Below are 19,661 nucleotides of genomic sequence, written 5' to 3'. Positions count from 1 at the left end.
CAAAACTATAGGGATATTTTGAATCCATCTCATACAGACATGCTAAGAAGGATGTTATTGCATCAATCACAGAGTGGTTCAATCCATGTTTGGAATCTAGATAGAGCATGGTCTTCCTTTTAAAAATGATTACTATCAGTTTCCAGTGGACTTCTCTGTCATTTACTGGAATAATCAAAACATCTTTCTTTAGCACTCCAAATCTCAAACAGTTCTTCAGAGCTTGCACTGGCAATCTTTGACATATCTGCATGAAGTGGCAAGTACGGTAAGTGGGAAAATTGTTCCATTGTGACCTAGCTCTTTGGCCATGATCACCCTGGAGGCAAGAAAGGCATCTATTATGCGATCATTTATCCAGTTTGATCCTTTCAGTGTGTTTATGTCATAGTCATACACACAGATGTTGCCAACTGAACCAAAGTCCCATGGTTTGTAGACTGAGTGTGGGGAAGGTACAGTTGTGCCATGGGGGAACTGATGTACAAATCAGTGATTTGTCCAAACACTTCTCACTTTGTGTTGAGAATATGGGGCTGCTATCAAAATAATCAATATCTGTCACTGTCAAATCCTCTTTCCCACCTTTTGGAGTGGAGGTCATCTGAGGCTGAGTGCTTTCCAGGTGTCTCATAGTCAGTTGGTGATCTTAAGGAGTCAAACCCCTCAGCAGCCTGCACTGAATCAGCTGCTGGAGCTACTGTTATCTTTTCCTGCAGTCTGGGGAACTTTCTTCCCGATCTACTCTTCTGTCTTTTATTTCACTTCAACTGTGTGAGCTGCAACTGGCAAGGCTTCCCTGGTTCTGGTGGCATGCCGATAGATTTTGTGGCAGCTATAATATGGTAACAAGTCCTGGATGATGTCCTGTACGGACTGTGCATGCATGGCTGCCCGTATGGTCGCCAGGAGAGCGGCTGCCCATACAGCCTGTACGGCCGCCGTGAGAGGAGCTGCCTGTACGGACGCTACGCGAGCAGCAGCCTGTACAGTCGCCGCGAGAGCAGCTGCCCGTATGGCCCATACGGTCGCTGCGAGAGGGGCTGCCTGTACAGTTGCCGCAAGAGCGGCAGCCAGTACAGCGACCTTACTGTCACCCTCCCCCCAGCATGGCACCCCTGGGCACCACCACGCTGCCCCTTCATATGCCCCTGTAGTCAATCAAATGTACTATGAACAATCTGAAGCCATGCTGGGCACAATTCACCACGAATCCTGTTCTTTTTCTAAAAACACGTGGTGGACTCCAGGAAAGCTGTCAGCAGGCAACATGATTCCCATGGGCACCACGTTGGAAACCCCCTATTTCAAAGTTTGCACTGACAAAATCTGTTCTCAAAAAAACTTGCAGTTAAACCTCCATTTATAATTACTACCCCTGCAAAGCAACCAACTTTTGTCCCAAAACCATTTGTAGCTGAATTGACGCATCATCATCATCTTTATTTATTGCATTAGCCGTGTGGCCATAGCATAATATACATTGAGATAACAGCATAAAATAGGGGTGGGGAGGTAAAGGTAGATATCGTCCTGGGCGATTACTTTAACAAACAAACAAACAAACAAACAAACAAACAAACAAACAAAAAACAACTGTTGAGGCTGGAGGAGGACCGTTAAAGGGTCCTTCAGCTCCTCAGATATGTCCTAGTTCGATTGTCCTTGTACAGTAAGGCTACTTGGGACTTCGTTCGGTTGTGCAAGACAGGTGATTGTTTTTCATGGTTACTTTGGTGGTCTCCATCTAGTTGGTTTGATAATTTACATTCACAGGTAAGATCATCACAATCTCTGCCTTGGACATTCTTGAGGTTTAGCAGTGTCAAAAATTTCCAGGTGCAGTTCTTCACAGTGGAAGCTATGAATATGAATGTCATTTTATTTCAATGTTCTTGCTAATGCAGAACCATTTCAGATAGCGTTTGTATTTCGGTCATTCCATGGACATTGGTGTGATCTTACAATATAATTTGGTGGAGTCCATTTAACAATCATGCCGATCCATGAGGATTAAAGTATTTAATATAGTGTTTGTTCCTTGGCTGTGCTCTGTGGTTTTTGTGGTTCGTTCTGTGGTCATATACATCATGTGTGATTTGATAGTGATTTCAGGGTGACCAAACATAAAAAAACCTAAGGATCCATGGGGATCTGTGCTTCATGAGAATCTTTTTACAGCATGGCAGTGCCCCAAAGTGATCTGGCCATGAGCAGCATAGGTGGTTGGGTAATGAATATGGGGCGACCCAGAAAACTGTGGAGCCGTAAATTTTAAAAATATATATATATTCAATTTTATAAGGATAAAGAAGTACAGAAAGGGAAACGGGGGAGGGGATAGATAGATAGATAGATAGATAGATAGATAAGAAATTTAAAAGACCTATAAAGATTATCAAATCCTACAAAGTACTACTACTACTACTACTACTACTACTACTACTACTACAACAACAAATATATTTGTACCCTGCCCATCTGGCTGGGTTTCCCCAGCCACTCTGGGTGGCTTCCCAAAAAATGAAATAAAAATACATTAAAAAGTCACACATTAAAAACGTCCCTAAACAGGGCTGTCGTCAGATGTCTTCTAAATGTCAGGTAGTTGTTTATCTCTTTGACATCTAATGGGAGGACATTCCACAGGGCGGGCACCACAACCAAGAAGGCCCTCTGCCTGGTTCCTTGTCACTTTGCTTCTCACAGTGAGGGAACCACCAGAAGGCCCTTGGTGCTGGACATCAGTGTCTGGGCAGAATGATGGGCGTGGAGATGCTCCTTCAGGTATACTGCATCGAGGCCGTTTAGGGCTTTAAAGGTCAGCACCAACACTTTGAATTGTGCTCAGAAATGTACTGGGAGCCAATGTAAGTCTTTCAGGACATGTGTTATATGGTCTTGGTGGCCACTCCCAGTCACCAGACTAGCTGCTGCGTTCTGGATTAGTTGTAGTTTCTGGGTCACCTTCAAAGGTAGCCCCACGTAGAGGACATTGCAGTAGTCCAAGCGGAAGATAACAAGAGCATGCACCACTCTAGTGAGGCAGTCTCCGGGCAGGTAGGGTCTCAGCCTGCGTACCAGATGGAGCTGGTAGACAGCTGCCCTGGATACAGAATTGACCTGTGCGTCCATGGACAGCTGTGAGTCCAAAATGACTCCCAGGCTGTGCACCTGGCCCTTCAGGGGCACAGTTACCCCATTCTGGACCAGGGAGTCCTTCACACCAGCCCACCCCCTGTCCCCCAAGAACAGAACTTCATTATTGTCAGGATTCAACCTCAATCCACTAGCTGCCATCCATCCTCCAACCGCCTCCAAGCACTCACACAGGACCTTCACCACCTTCACTGGTTCTGAGTTGAAAGAGAGGTAGAGTTGGGTATCATCCGCATATTGATGGACACCAAGCCCAAACCCCCTGATGATCTCCCAGCAGCTTCCTGTAGATGTTAAAAAGCATGGAGGGGAGGACGGAACCCCGAGGCACCCCACAAGTAAGTCTGAACACTCATCCCCCACCACAACTTTCTGGACACAGCCCAGGAGGAAGGAGCAGAACCACTGTATAACAGTGCCCTCAGCTCCCAGCTCCTCTAGACGGTCCAGAAGGATGTTATGATCGATTGTCGCGACCAAGGCAGTTTCAGTCCCAGGAGGAGACCTGAATCCCAATTGGAAGGGATCCAAATGGTCTGCATCCTCCAGGTGTGCCTGGAGTTGTTCAGCAACCACCCGCTCAATCACCTTGCCCAAGAATGGAAGATTTGAGGCTGGGCGATAGTTGGCCATACTGGCCGGGTCTGAAGATGTTTTTTTAAGAAGCGGTTTAATGACCGCCTCTTTCAGCTGGTCTGGGAATGCCCCCTCACAGAGGGAAGCATTCACCACCCCGCAGAGCCCATTGTCCAGCCCTTCCCGGCTTGCTTTTATTAGCCAGGATGGGCAAGGATCAAGGAGACAGGTGGTTGGTTTCACGCATCCAAGCAGCCTGTCCACATTCTCGGGGGTAACGGATTGAAATTGATTCCATGCAACTTGACCAGACAGGGCTCTAGCACTCTCTCGCCCCAGCCCTGCTCCCACGGTGGTGTCTACCTCCTTCCGAATATGAGCAACTTTATCTGCATAAAAATTTGAAAAATCGTTGCAGGAGGTCTTGGGGTCTTTACAAGGCCCCGGTGGTAAAGGTGGTTCCATTAAATTGCAAACCACCTGAAAGAGTCTCCTGCTACTATTTTCTGTAGATGCTATAGAGGCGGTGAAGAAAGTCTTCTTCGCCATTGCTATCGCCACTTGGTAGGCTCGACATTGAGCTCTAACCTGTGTCCGGTCCAATTCAGAATGAGTTTTCTGCCACCGGCACTCTAGCCATCTCAGCGATTGTTTCCTCACCCGCAGCTCCAAAGAAAACCACGGGGCTGTCAGGGCTCCATGCAGTCGGAGAGGGCGCTTCGGAGCCAGACAGTCGATAGCCCTGGTCAACTCCACATTCCAGCGGGCCACCAGGGAATCAGCTGAAAGGCCAACAACATGGGATAAAGCTTGCCCTACCACTCTCTGGAAACCATTTGGATTCATTAAGTGGCGGGGGCGGACCATCCGCATTGGTCCCACCTCCCTGCAGAGGAGAAGGGTCACGGAGAAGTCCAGTTGCACCAGGAAGTGATCTGACCATGGCACTTCTTTTGTTTCACTTTTACCTAGTGTCATATCACCCATGTCACTATTGGTGAACACTAGGTCTAAGGCATGTCCGTGACTATGAGTTGGGCCAAACTTATTCAGGGACAGCCCCATGGAGGCCATGCTTTCCACGAAGTCCTGAGCGGCCCCCTGTAAGGTCATGTCGGCATGGATGTTAAAATCCCCTAGGACAACCAAACTAGGTATCTCCAGGAGAACATCCGCGATGACCTGAAGCAGCTCGGGCAGGGAATCCTTGGTGCAGCGGGGAGGTCAGTACACCAAAAGGAATCCTGTACTGCCCCTATTGCCCAGCTTCCAGAACATGCACTCAGAGAACTGGGTCTTTCATATGCGCAGAAGCGCCAAATTGCACCAGTGCCTGTGCAGACGTGGCGCTTCAGGATGCGAATGCTGTGGGTTGCGGACGTGCCTCAGTCACGGGTTATGTCTGCAACCCGAGGTTCCACTGTACCAATTTTGTTTTAGGGCTTAATTTGCAGTAAATTTTATTCCTTTATTCATAATTGTTCTCACTGTTCTACTGTGAACTGCTCTTAAAATTTTTGCATCCATTTTGTCATATAAGGTTTTGCTTGTTCGGGCTTGGTGTCATATTTGAGTAATAGTTTATAAATTTTACCCAGAAGGTAGAACTCTGTTATGATGGACTCAGATTCTATCTTTTCACTGATTTTCACTGTATGTTTGCCATACAGTCTTTCTTGAATCTGGATATTAGTTGACAGTATGTAAGCAGTTTCATATTTTTTCTCCTCTTTAATACTTTGGCATGTATTTGATCTGTTCTTGAAGATGAACCATATCTTGGTACAATATATACCGTATTTTTCACTCTATAGGAGGGGGAGAACAAGGGGAAAAAAAATCTCCCCCTCTCCGCTCAGCGCCCCTTCAGCGAAGCGGGATGAGAAACAGAGCCCCTTCCATTTCTCCTCCAGCTTCACTGAAGGGGCGCTGCGCAGAGAGGAAACATTGTGCAGTGCCTCTCCAGAGAAGCAAAGCCTGGAGAGCAAGAGGGATCGGTGTGCACCGACCCCTCTCGTTATCCAGGCTTCAGGCGGCTTACCACAAGCCTTCGGAGATCAGCAGGAACTTGCGCTGTGCTCCAAAGGCTTCAGGCGGCTATCCCTGAAGCCTGGAGAGAGAGAGGGGTCGGTGCGCACCGACCCCTCTCGCTCTCCAGGCTTCAGCGAAAGCAATGCGTAGCCTCTGGAGCATGGAGGGAGCGCTCCCTCTGCGCTTCGGAGGCTTCGTGTTGCTATCGCTGAAGCCAAGGAGCCTGCATTCACTCCATAGGACGCACACACATTTCCCCTTAATTTTTGGAGGGTAAAAAGTTGTCCTATAGAGCGAAAAATACGGTAGTCATATATTCTCCTATCGGCTCTAATAATAATATTGCAGTGGTGACATTAACAGTGCAGGTAAGGGGATTTTTGTGATTTTTGTAGTGCAACTCATGATTTGTGAGTTGTGCCCGTGGCTATGATGTGTGATTTGATGGTGAGTTTGGGGAGCCCCAATGCGAAAAGAGTGAGGATCCTTGAGGATCCGTGCTTCAAAACTACCTTTTTGGGCCATGGCGCTGCCAGGAAGCCGTGGATCCATAATTTTTATGGTGCAGGCTCTGCTCCTGGCTATGACGTGTGATTTGACAGTGAGTTTGGGGTGGCCCAATTAAAAAGCGTGAGGATCCATGAGGATCCGTGCTTCAAAACCACATTTTTGGGCCATGGAGTGGCCAGGAAGCAGTGGATCCAAGTTTTTTGTGGTGCAGGCTGTGCCCCTGGGAATGATGTGTGATTTGACGGTGAGTTTGGGGTGGCCCAATGCAAAAAGCGTGAGGATCCATGAGGATCCGTGCTTCAAAACCACGTTTTTGGGCCATGGCATTGCCAGGAAGCAGTGGATCCAAGTTTTCTGTGGTGCAGGCTGTGACCCTGGACATGATGTGTGATTTGACGGTGAGTTTGGGGTGGCCCAATGCAAAAAGCGTGAGGATCCATGAGGATCCGTGCTTCGGAACCATGTTTTTGGGCCTTGGAGTGGCCAGGAAGCCGTGGATCCGAGTTTTCTGTGGTGCAGGCGCTGCCCCTGGACATGATGTGTGATTTGACAGTGAGTTTGGGTTGGCCCAATGCAAAAAGAGTGAGGATCCATGAGGATCCGTGCTTTAAAACCACATTTTTGGGCCATGGAGTGGTCAGGAAGCCGTGGATCCGTGATTTTTGTGGTGCAGGCTGTGCCTCTGGACATGATGTGTGATTTGACGGTCAGTTTGGGTTGGCCCAATGCAAAAAGCGTGAGGATCCATGAGGATCCGTGCTTCAAAACCACGTTTTTGGGCCACGGTATGGTCAGGAAGCCATGGATCCGAGTCTTTTGTGGTGCAGGCTGTGCCCCTGGACATGATGTGTGATTTGACGGTGAGTTTGGGGTGGCCCAATGCAAAAAGCATGAGGACCCATGAGGATCCGTGCTTCAAAACCACGTTTTTGGGCCACGGTATGGTCAGGAAGCCGTGGATCCGTGATTTTTGTGGTGCATGCTGTGCCTCTGGACATGATGTGTGATTTGACGGTGAGTTTGGGGTGGCCCGATGCAAAAAGCGTGAGGATCCATGAGGATCCGTGCTTCAAAACCACGTTTTTGGGCCACGGTATGGTCAGGAAGCCGTGGATCCGTGATTTTTGTGGTGCAGGCTGTGCCCCTGGACATGATGTGTGATTTGACGGTGAGTTTGGGGTGGCCCAATGCAAAAAGCGTGAGGATCCATGAGGATCCGTGCTTCGGAACCACGTTTTTGGGCCATGGAGTGGCCAGGAAGCCGTGGATCCGTGATTTTTGTGGTGCAGGCTGTGCCCCTGGACATGATGTGTGATTTGACGGTGAGTTTGGGTTGGCCCGATGCAAAAAGCGTGAGGATCCATGAGGATCCGTGCTTCGGAACCACGTTTTTGGGCCATGGAGTGGCCAGGAAGCCGTGGATCCGTGATTTTTGTGGTGCAGGCTGTGCCCCTGGACATGATGTGTGATTTGACGGTGAGTTTGGGTTGGCCCAATGCAAAAAGCATGAGGACCCATGAGGATCCGTGCTTCAAAACCACGTTTTTGGGCCACGGTATGGTCAGGAAGCCGTGGATCCGTGATTTTTGTGGTGCAGGCTGTGCCCCTGGACATGATGTGTGATTTGATGGTGAGTTTGGGGTGGCCCGATGCAAAAAGCGTGAGGATCCATGAAGATCCGTTCTTGAAAACCACATTTTTGGGCCACGGTTTCGCCAGGAAGCCGTGGATCCGTGATTTTTGTGGTGGATGCTGTGCCCATGGCCATGATGTTTGATCTGATGGTGACTTTGGATTGATCTAGTGCAAAAATCATAAGGATTCATGAGGATCCGTGCTTCGGAACCACGTTTTTGGGCCAGGGCGTGGTCAGGCAGGTGTGGATCTGAGTTTTTTGTGGTGTAGGTTGTGCCCCTTACTATGATATGTGATTTGACGGTGAGTTTGGGTTGGCTCGATGCAGAAAGCGTGTGGATCCATGAAGATCTGTTCTTGAAAACCACTTTTTTGGGCCATGGTATGGCCAGGAAGCCATGGATCCGTGATTTCTGTGGTGGATGTTGTGCCCCTGGACATGATGTGTAATTTGAAAGTGAGTTTGGGCTGATCTAGTGCAAAAATCATGAGGATTCATGAGGATCTGTGTTTTTTAACCATGTTTTTGCGCCATTGCGGCACCACGAAACAGTGGATGCGTGATTTTTTTGGTTCCTCCTACAGACTAAGATGTGGTCTACAGTAGCATGGTGTTTTTATTTTGTTTCAATATAAAAATCATATGAATTCATGAGGATCCGTGCCTCGGATCCATGTTTTTTTTGGTACTGCAGCGCGGCAAAGTGTTGGATCCACGTTTTTTATAGTCCAGTTTGTAGGCGTGCCTTCTAGGTGTGATTTGACACTGCATTTGTTGGAATTATTTTTAAAAAAGTGGAGGATCCATGAGGATCCGTGTAGATCCGCCTTTTATGCAGACCCCTTTCCGATGCAGGGCGGGAGGCCCCCACCCACCCACGTTGTCCACTTACTCTATATGCTGATCAATGCAAATGCATCGCTTGCCTGTTACTTAACACATATCCCTTTGGGGTGGATAAATTTGGGCATGGACTAGGTGGCCCCAACCGGTCTTGAGTTTTATGTGACTTCGCAAGTGAGACTTCGGGCTGCAATTCTGAAACCCATTGACTAGAGAGTAAACGCTGTTGCACGCAGTGGGGTATACGTCCCGTTAAGCATGCGAAGGTCTGCCTATGCCATTTGCGTTACCTGGGTACCAGCAATGCTATCTAGGAAGCAGAATGGACCAGCTTAGGCCAGCTGATGCACGCGGAGATGTACTTTTGAATCCACCTTAAAAAAAAAAAAAAAAAAGAATGTGGGGAGCTTCTGCCTGATGCGTTGACAGCCCACTGACCCCATGCAGTTTGGTATCACCTAAGCAGAGTGGCAAGCATGGGTCCTTCTTCCAGCCTTGCTAGAGATGTGGTGGGATTGAATTTGGGACCTTCTGTATGCAAAACAGGGAAGAGCTGCAACTTAGTGGCAAAACAACTGCTTGTATGGAGAAGGCACCAGGCTGAATGCCTAGCACTGACTGGGAGAGACCCCTCTCTGAAATCCTGGAGAGCTGCTACCAGTCAGTGTAGGCAGTATTGAGCTAGATGGACCAGTGGTCTGACTCTGTAGACAGCAGTTTCCTATGTTCCTGTCCTCCGTCACTAGGCTAGTTCCCTTCCCTTTGGAAGTGGGAGAGTCTGGTGGGACACGATTGTCTGTGGGATCCAGGTGATGATAGATTTCCCTCTTCCACTTTCATTTCGAATAACTCCAGTGATTTTTGCTCTTGTGGTGGCTGGACACCACCACACTCCTTGCAAGTGGCGGAGGACAGTTGTTTTAAGTGGGTTACAGTACATGGTCTATTGGGGTGCTTCTCAGTTTCATGCTTTTTGGCTGAGATCTGAACACAGTCCCTTGCGTGGAACCAATGTTTTTTCTGCCTGGTTTCCGGATTTCTCTTCTAGCAATAACTCTGATACATTGGATTGAAAGCTGCTGTGGAGGATACCCCATTTTTTTCTAGAGTGGCGCTTTGGAAATCAGTTGGAGAAGACGCATTGGGAAATTTGACCTCTGGACACTTTCAACTAGAGCAGTGTTTTCCAAACTTTTCCAGGTGTTTCAGACTACACTTCTCATCATCCCTAGCTAGCAGGACCAATGGTCAGGGATTATAGGAACTGTAGTCAAAAAACAACTGGAGACCCAAGTTTGGGAAACCCTGGACTAGAGCTATTCCTTGACGCAAAGGTGCTGAGATCTGCAGAACACATTCATGAATGGCTATTCAGAACAGAAAAGCCAGCTGTGGAGCCATCCAGGTAAACAAGAATCCCAGGACAGATTGGGGTGGATATGCTATGCAGCTCATGCATCCTGCTGCAAACAGCAAAATCCTCTTGCAAGTTGGATCTTTTGTGGCTTTCCCTATGCAAAGACCACAGTGGGGGACAGAAGTGTGAGGACAGACCTCCATCAAAGAGGCTCATGTGCAGGTGTGCAAGGTGTTCCGCACATTGGAAAAACATGATGTGCTGGGTTACTGTTGCCAAGTCCATAGATCATTCAGACAATTTGAATGTAGTTGGTGGAAATGTGGCTCTCAATCCACACTTTTCTTTCTTTCTGGAACTGTTACAGCAAGTACATTTTAAGGGAGACCATGGAGACTGACCCTTTTAAGGGAGGGGGCTTGTTTTTTGCTTGCTTTTCTCTTGTTGCCTGTGTGTCCTCCTCCCTTGTTGCCTATTGGCAAGTTAATCACAAGTATTAAGAGTCTGGGGGCACAGCTGGTCATCTTGTCCCTTTGCTTCTGAGTAGAGCCTGTGCGTGTGTATGTGAGAAGGATTCAGTGCTTTACTTCAGGAAGTTGGTTCTCTCTCTCTCTCTCTCTCTCTCTCTCTCTCTGCTGCAAAGTTGCATCTGGTCAGAACTGGAAGTGGCAATTGCCTTGTGCTGATTTAACTGCAGAGCTATCCAGTTTGGGGGAAGTGATGATAGGAACATAAGAAGCTGTCATATACTAGGTCAGTTTTCTTTGTACATCTCTCCCAGCACTTGCTAGCAATGGCTAGAGATGTGAAGGCCTATAAAGAAAATAAGGGAAAACTTCTTCGGGATTTTTTTCCCTTTCTGTTTTTCCATGCCTTCACAATCTTTGACATTGGCTCTTCAGAATCTCATGCAGGGCTCTTCCCCACCACTGATAAGACTATCAGTGTCTGCTAGACATAATGGCTAGCTTCTGCCTCTACTGTTGGGGGATTCACAGGTCCGGAGAATGCTGTTGCACTCAGGTCCAGCATTTGTGCTTTCGAGCAAGTCCAAAACAAGCCAGGACTCTAGGAATGGGGAGCCTGTGGCCTTTCAGTTGCTGTGGAACAACTTCCATCATTCCTGGCCATACATGCTGGGCCTGATGGGAGTTGAAGTCTAATGACATATGACAGGCCACAGGTTCTCCCACCAATGCACTACTGTTTCGGCTTTTTCTCTCCTTGCCTCCACACTCCAACCTGTGCTATTTAATACGATTGGTCTGCCTTATGAGGCTGTTGTGCGAATGACTGAGTTCACACTTCTGAAGTGCTTTGGATACTTGAACTTGTTGGCATCTGTCTTCCTTGGGAGACAGTGGAGGAGTGTGCCTTTGGGGGAGTGAAGTCAAACTGTTGTAAGGGTACAGCGCCTGCTGTGGCTGTAGAGACCGATACGGGAGAGACATGTTTTGTTGCAGCTGGGCCAGATGAAAGCGTCTGGTTTTGCTGCTACAAGTGCACCATGGTGTTCTGTGCTCCTCCCAGCAGTCATTTCTCCTCTAGTCACTGCTTATGGATACACAACCTGACTGTCTCCAGGAACTTGGTTGTCTGTAAGGGATTTGCAGACAGCAGGGTTGAAATTGCCAGCCTTCCTGTCGTGTTTGCAGACATATTTGTAACACAGAGTATTATTAAAAATATATAAACACTTTTTTTAAAAATGCAGTACAAATCTCTTCTTCCTTTAATCACCAGCTGCTGCTATAAACAAGTCTGAGCAAAAAAACAATTTTGCATTGCTCCTGGACTCTCACAAGGTTCAGGCCCTAACAGGCTTCTTGGTGTGTGTTTTTTATTCTGGGAACTATTGCTGCTTTTGATGCTGTTGATATACAGATTAGGGGCAGTCAAGGAAAGCAAGTTTCCCCAGCAGGTCTCAATGACCACAGTGGAACAATAGTGGGAGGAGTAGATACCTCTCTGATAGCTCACTGATGTGGCACCAATTCATGGTAAGAGAAGTGTTATCTTGAAGTTGTTCCAAAAAAATACTGGCATGGTACAGACAGCAACTTGGGGAGTATTTAGACCAGGGAAATAGCACGGAAGGAAATGGTTGAACACATCCTCTGTTTGAGCTGCTTCTTCTGTCCAATTTTCCTTCCCTCCCCACTGCCTTATAGCTGCTTTTAAGTTAATGTAAATATGTTGGGAGATCCAGTTGCAGATCTCCTGCATAGTAAGTAGTTTAGCTTGGATAATGTCTAGCTTTTATGACTTGGCAATGGGGGAATTTGGCTTTATCAAATCTATGTAGTGTACCTTTTGGCAACTTGCCCCTGTGCAACCCTTTTTTCCTTTGAGCTAAAGATACCCAGCTTCTTCGATCTTCTACCACATGACTTGGCATCCTGGAGACACTCATTTTTTTGTCACTCTCCTCTGAAAACCTTCTGACTGGTCAGCACCCTCTTTGAACCGTGTGGCACATGCAGAACTGGAGACAGTGCTGCAAATGAAATCACCTTGCTGTGAAGAGTAGTCCAGTTGTTGTTTCTTGGGGTTTTTGTGTGATGCTCCTGTTAAATGCACCATTGTTGTATAATGTTTCATGTTTGGCCTGATCTGCACAGAGAATGTCTTTGGATGGTTTGCTTATGATGCCTTAGCTGTGAAAACAGTTGCTGCATGACAGTGGGAGCCATGTGAAGACCCATTTGTCCATAGAATCCAACCGTTTGGTGAATTAAAACATGGCTCGGCAGTTCTATATTCCCATTTGGCAGTGACTGAGGATGGGGGAGAAATAGACTATCATATTTTTCTGCTATATGTTAAAACAGCTCTGTTTCATACAATGTGTAGGTCATACAATGAACTAACATAATTCTAGTCAAACTGGGGAGCTAGAATGGATGCCGTACTGTGCAAGTTACATCTAAAATCACGTGAAATGCATGTCAATATGTACACAGGCATCACCCCCACACATTTTAGATACATTTCATGTTATGCCATGTTCATTAATCTATCTGCTGTGCTAATATTCCAGTTTTATTCCATAAATCTCAAGGCATGATACATAGTATTCCCAGGCAGTTTCTCATCCAGGCAATGAACAGATCCAGACCTGCTTAGCTTCAGCAAGGTATCATGTGCTTTCAAGATGGTGCATTGCTGAAGTCAACCCTGAGCCATGCTTTACTCTTTCTGCAACCTCAGAGTCATCCATGACTGGACCTAATGGTCAAGGGTCCCTTTACCTTTACCTTTTTAATGACTTGGAAATGAATAGTCTTGTTAATGTTTAAATATTTTAATGCACTGCTTTGCATTTGACTGCTTTGTATTATAATGAAACCCTTGATGATGGAAGAAGCTGTTTGTTCCTTTCCAAGGTTTCCATCTTTTGCTGTTTTGCCAGAGCTGCAGAGCATTTCCCGAACTGGGAGCAGCAAGACCTGCATCTGTTTGTTGGATTTACACCTGAGTCAGGTGACCTGACCATTCACATACTGGAGAGATGCAGCTATTGCCTTTGCTTCTTGAATCTTTTTTTTTGGGGGGGGGGAACTATGTGTTTACAAGGCAATGCGAATGAAGCACCATCTTTAAAAATCAAAAGCAGCCTTGCTCATTTCTCCTTCCTTGAAAAAAAGCTGCTGTTTGTTTAAATACCCACCTGAAACTGCACTAGGATAGCACTTTTGAGTGGTAAATGGCAACAGAGAAAGAATAAAGCACTATCTTTTGCTGCTGTGCCTCCTCTCATAATAGCCACCAAGGCTGCTTTTGGGTTGTTTGGTTTTTTTAAAACTGCCGCTAAGAAGAGAAATCTCTAGACCAGCTGTCAGCTTTGGATACATAGCAAAAGTCCTTGGGTTTTGTTTGCAAAAAGGCAGCAAGAGCTGGCTGCTGCTGCTGCTGCTGTTACTGTTATAATTCCTTCCTACAGCAAACTTGGATGGTGAATGCCATTAGAAACTGGGGTCCAAATGAGAAATGAGAAACTGGGGTCCAAATGAGAAATAAGGCAGTGGTATTAGCATAGTCAAGGAAACGCCAAGATTTGCAGAAGTTCAAGAGAACTAACAGAATGAAACATAAACGTGAACGGTCTCAAACCCTCAAAATACATCACAGAGAAGATAGATCATGTTCATCTATTACGGAGTACCGGTTGGTGGTTGGAAAGAAAATAAGAAAATGGAGAAGTAATTGGGGAGAGGAATGCCCTGTTTGGAGTGAATGGCTGGCTTGAACCTTGAATGGGGCACTCCTGCAAAAATCCCCCTTCCCTAGTTCCCACTTCTTTTGTGCAGTTCCTCCTACTGTGAATCCCACTGATAATGTTTTGAAAGTGCTGTATAAATACTAAAGTTTGTCTTGCCTACTCACCTCTATGAGTAAAAATATGAGGAGAATTCAACATCACTCCTCCCTAAATGTTCTGTTGGCACAAGCATTTCAGCTTGCCCGATGGAATGGGACCTTCCCTCACGTGCTGTTCTAGGGGTTCTCTCAACCCCAACTTGAGGGAGGTCAGGGGAAAGCCCCATTGCACTAGCTGAAGTCCTTACGTGGGCTTCCACTAATGGGACTGGTCAGTTCAATAGCCCATTGGATGCCACCATTTCAGTCTTTTCCACCTCTCCACTGTACCTGTGTAGTGAGTCACCAAGGCACTGATTGTCCAGAAGCTTTGATAGAGACCTCCTCGTCTGTTCTTACCCTAGGGTTTCCCTGGGATAGGGAACTTGTGGCTCTCCAGAAAAATTGTGGACTATGACTCCCAGCAACCCATAACCAGTGGGTCATACTGGATCTAATGGGGGTCCAATGAGATCTGGAGGGTCACAGAAGCCCCATCTCTATCCTAGACATAGCAGGGTATCTCAGACCATCTGGACCCTTGGTCACTTCCTCAGTAGCTACTATTTTGCTGCTGCTGCTGAATTCTGCTGAGCTGGCCTGTCTCTGACATGCTTTGTTGCATCTGGCAAGTTCTGGGAGTTGTCTGTGACAGCTGTAACCTCATGCAGCTGTTTCCTCCCTTGAAAAAGAAAGCTGGGGGTGGCTGGGTTGGGCACTGGCACAATTGTCTACAATACTTGAGTTTCAGGAAGCCCTGAGAAGATAATCCAAGTGCTTACGGCATCAGCATCACGTTTCTCGGCCTCTTGGCAGAAAAACATATTCCCTTCAGGTCCAACTTCCAAAAGGACAGTGTCAGATCAAAGACTAAACTGTGCAGGAGAAAAACAACTGGTCTGTTTTGGGGGGAGGTCATGATGGGAGAAATGGACTGGATTGTGGTGAAACGATTTGGAATGCATTTAGATCACGGATGGGAATTGTCTTCTGTCCAAGGGCCACATTTCATTCTGGGCAGCCTCTCAGGGGCCGGATACCAATAGTGAGTGGGACCAGAGGCAAAAATAGTGGAGCAGTGAATGTAAATCTCTACTGAGTTTCAAAACATTTTATTTCAGGAGGCCTTTGTATCTTGAATGCTTTTCAGATCTCTTTTTTTTTACATTTTAAATTCTTGGGGCTTTACGTTTTGGAGTTTTAATTTGTTTTTTTCAATTTTGTGCGTTATGTATCTGATTGCCCTAAGCCTCTTTGAAGAAGTGAAACGTGAGATACAGATTTTAAAATAAAATATATAAATAGATATCACTTTTGTACATTAGGCTGATTTGTACACATACGCCTACACCCCTGTCTATACCGGCAAACAACAGGCATTTTCAGAGTTAAAAGGCACATTCCGGACTACCAAAATGCTCATGGGGGTTGGTGTTTTGAAGGGTGTGCAGCCTGGAAAGAATCTTGAGGACCAGATAGAGAGAGCGGCATTTGGAACCTGATTCTCCACCTCTGATTTAGATGGCAAAGCACAGCACTTTGTATGTTCCACAGAGACTCATCCTTATACTTGCCAGAGTGGCACATGCTCTAATTATCTCTTGCATGGACTACTGCAGTGCACTGTATGTGGAGCTACCTTTGAAAGTGACCCAGAAACTACAACTAATCCAGAATGCAGCAGCTAGGCTGGTGACTGGGAACGGCCGCCAGGACCATATCACACTAAAGGATCTTCACTGTACACTTCCGAGCACAGTTCAAAGTGTTGGTGGTGCTGACCTTTAAAGCCCTAAATGGCCCTATATACCTGAAGGAGTGCCTCTATCCTCATCATTTAGCCCGGACATTGAGGTTCAGCTCCGAGAGTCTTCTGGTGGTTCCCTCACTGCGAGAAGTGAGTTACAGGGAACCAGTGCATTGATGGGAGAACCTGTGGCCTGTCAGATGTCATTGGGCTTCAACTCCCATCAGCCCCAGCATGCATGGCCAGGAATGATGGGAGTTGTTCTACAACAACTGAAAGGCCACAGGCTCCCCATTCCTGGTTTGTTTTGGCCTTCTCAGTAGTGGCACCCTCCCATCAGATGTCAAGGAAATAAACAACTATCTGACTTTTAGAAGACATCTGAAGCCAACCCTGTTTAGGGAATTTTTTTCAAACAAACAAACAGCTTAATGTGTTTTGTTTTTTTTTTTAAAAAAAATGTCAGAAGCTGCCCAGAGTGGGTGGGTTGTGTGCGCTCTTTTGTGATGGTGAGCAGCTGTTACCCCAGCAAACACACTAGAGTTTTGATGCCCTAATCACCAGGCATCTGCTGCAAACATGGCAGGGATTCATTCATTCTTCAAAAGTGAGGCAAAGTTTAAGCTTGTCCGTGCTGTTGATCAAGAGCCAGGAGGTTACAACCTAGAATTGCTTCCCAAGAATTTCAAGCCAAGGAGTAGGAACTGTTTATTGCTCAGGCAAAGTCCTAGCCTGACCCAGAAGGCTTCTACAGTATGTCAGGGGAGTCTGATGGCCAACTAGGGTGGGTGGAGCCACTTCAGAGCCCAGAAACCCTTCTCTGTCCAGAGAAAGGAGGCCTCCTCCTGGTTAGAAAGTGCTCTGAAGTGAGTCCCATTCCATATTGGTGGGAGCCCTTGATGAGGGCTGGCTGCTGCTACACAGGTGCCTAATTTCCCTGGCAATAGCAGCCAGGTCTGAGAATCTGCCCACCATTTCCACAGTCCCTCAGAGTGTTGCTGCGTGACCACCTCTGGGTCATTGTGGGAAATTCAAAACGGAGGGTGGTTTCCCTGCTGCTGCATACTCTTCTGGGAAGGTGCTTGGGTTTCTGCTGCTGCTGAGGTTGCTGACCCTCAAGGATAAGCTTTGTTGTCCACAAATCCCCAAGTTCCTGCTTCTAGCCCTCATTTCTCCTGATTACATCCGGATTATCTTCAGGACAAGGCACTGTTTAGCCAAAAAGCAAAGGTTGGGGACATGAGCTTATCCAATCAATGCAAAATACTTAACTAACTGAGGTTCTGCCCCCCTCCTAGCCTAAAGCCTGCACCCCCCAACATAAATCCTGGCTGCACCGATGGTTGGGGGAAAGACAGTGTAGGGGGTGGGGACATCTTGACTAGGCCAACCTTTGAGCCTAATGGCCTGGAATGTGCTGCACTCTGGGGAAATCTTTGCTGAGCCCAGAGGTCTGGCACTGAACTGTGTGACAGGCTGCTTCAAGGAAGGAAGAACAGATAAGAGATGACTCTAGGCTGAGTCAGCTCCCCTGACGGGCACTTTGAACCCAGGCCAGGGTTGCCACCAGCAACTTCGCTGAGGCAAAGGGAAAGGACATAAGAAGAGTCTGCTGGATCAGACCAAAGACCCAGCTAGTCCACCATCCTGTTCTCACATAACCAACTAGTCCATCTTCTTCAGCGCTGTATACCCAGAGGATCTCTGTTCCCTTCTAGATCAGTCCAAAGGCCCACTGCTGCACAATTGTCCATGGGTGTGGTTTTGGTATGAATGTTGTTTCCTTTAGGCCAGGGGTACCCAATGTGACGTCCTCCAGATGTGGTTGGACTCCAGTTCCCATCAGCCCCAGCTAGCTTGACCAGTAGTCAGGAATGATGGGAGTTGGAGTCCAAGAACAGCTGGAAGAAAGCACATTGACTTACCTCTGCTTTAGGCTATGTTTGCAGATGTTTAATCACTACTGGTACAAAGCAGTTAAGAATCACCTTCCTAGGCTAGCAACCGTTTCTGTGTGGATGGGCAGAGCCTGCTAAATGAAGCGGTAAAACCCATAGGCTAATATCTAACCAGGAACATCTGGGTTTGTTTGCATTAGCTTGGAGAGGCTCAGATTGGAAGGTCGTGGTTCTTCAGCTATCTCCAGAGGAATGGTAGAAAACACGAGCTGAACACGCAGTGAGATGTATGCCAACAGTCCTGGGCAGGGGTAGGCCAAGGGGGCTAATGAGGAGTGCTGCAAACTGAACCTGGTGAGGTTAGCTCAGAAATAGTAAATGGGTGAGAGTATTGTATTGGTCAGAGAAGTCAGTGAGTGTCTGTGTGTATTCATCCAAATTGGACAGGAGGTAGGAAATCTGTTGACTCTTTAATGGATGTGTGAATAAGACCTGAAGTTGGTTTGAGCTAAATCTGGGGTCTTCAAGGTTTACCTCACCTGGGCCGGTTCACTCCAGTGGAGATCCCTCCGTGGGCCGGATTGTGCATTCACATGAGTGCGCGCGCCCGCAATTTCCGGTGTCTGCGTCTGCGCAGACGTGATTTCTGGTGCCGCGGAAGTGCTTCCATGCACCTCACTGGTTTAGTGCAGCAAGCGGGGACTCGCCGAGTGGGTGGCTCGTGGGCCAGTTAAACGATCCCTGTGCACCGCTTGTGGCCCATGGACTTTAGGTTGCCGACCCCTGAGCTAAATGTTCAGTGATTGTAAGGGTTGCAGCAGACTCTAATGAGCCTTAGTCAGTGGTGAACTGTCAGTGACAACTGCTATAATTAGACGGAGCCTCCATTCTCTAAGGCAGTATAACTTTGGTTTCTTAGAGCAGTGGTTCCCAATTGCAGTGGTCCCCAGGGGGTCCACGTAACCCACCCAGAGTCTCTGGCAACATTCACATAACAAAAACTACCATAGAAATAGCAACATTTTTAAAAGTAGGGGGCCCGTGGCTTGGCTTTTGAAAGACAAGGGCTCCACAGTACTTAGCTAATTGGAAACCACTCCCTTAGAGGACAGATGTGCAATCTGCTTACCAGGCCCCCATCTGTTGTGCTACCCTCCAACCCCAGAGAGAGGAAGGGAGAATATGAATGGATGGCAAATGAATAAAGGTGAGAGAAAGAAGGGGTGGTCCACAATTTTGCTTCGACCCTTCTCACTCCCACCAATATGTAGAAACACATCCTGTAGAATTCCATCCATGATATTTTATCTGCACCACCAGAATGAATTTCAGGAACTAAAAAGTCATACTGAAAAGAATGACTTTTGAGCCATCTGGTCAAAAAGTGCAACTAAGCATTTCGTTTTGGTGACTAACCCTGGTTTAAGGAGCATTTGGCGCCTAGCTTATATATCTGAGATTCTAACACCACCCCCAACTATTTGCCTCCAAGGGATGTGGCCCTTGATCTCTCCAAAAGATTACCCATCCTTGCTTTAGAGGCCT

General features: G+C 47.1%; 1 protein-coding gene across 1 annotated transcript in view; it reads left to right on the top strand.

Moving 5' to 3' along the window:
* The window catches only part of MPP1 (MAGUK p55 scaffold protein 1), a 49,604-nt gene that overhangs the window by 9,624 nt on the left and 20,319 nt on the right, over window positions 1–19,661 (top strand). The gene's annotated exons all lie outside the window — the stretch shown is intronic.

Source organism: Podarcis bocagei (assembly GCF_964188305.1).
Source record: "Podarcis bocagei genome assembly, chromosome: Z".
NCBI classification, from domain to species: Eukaryota; Metazoa; Chordata; class Lepidosauria; order Squamata; family Lacertidae; genus Podarcis; species Podarcis bocagei.
Note: the sequence above shows the minus strand (reverse complement) of the source record. Positions and strands in the feature narration are given on the sequence as shown.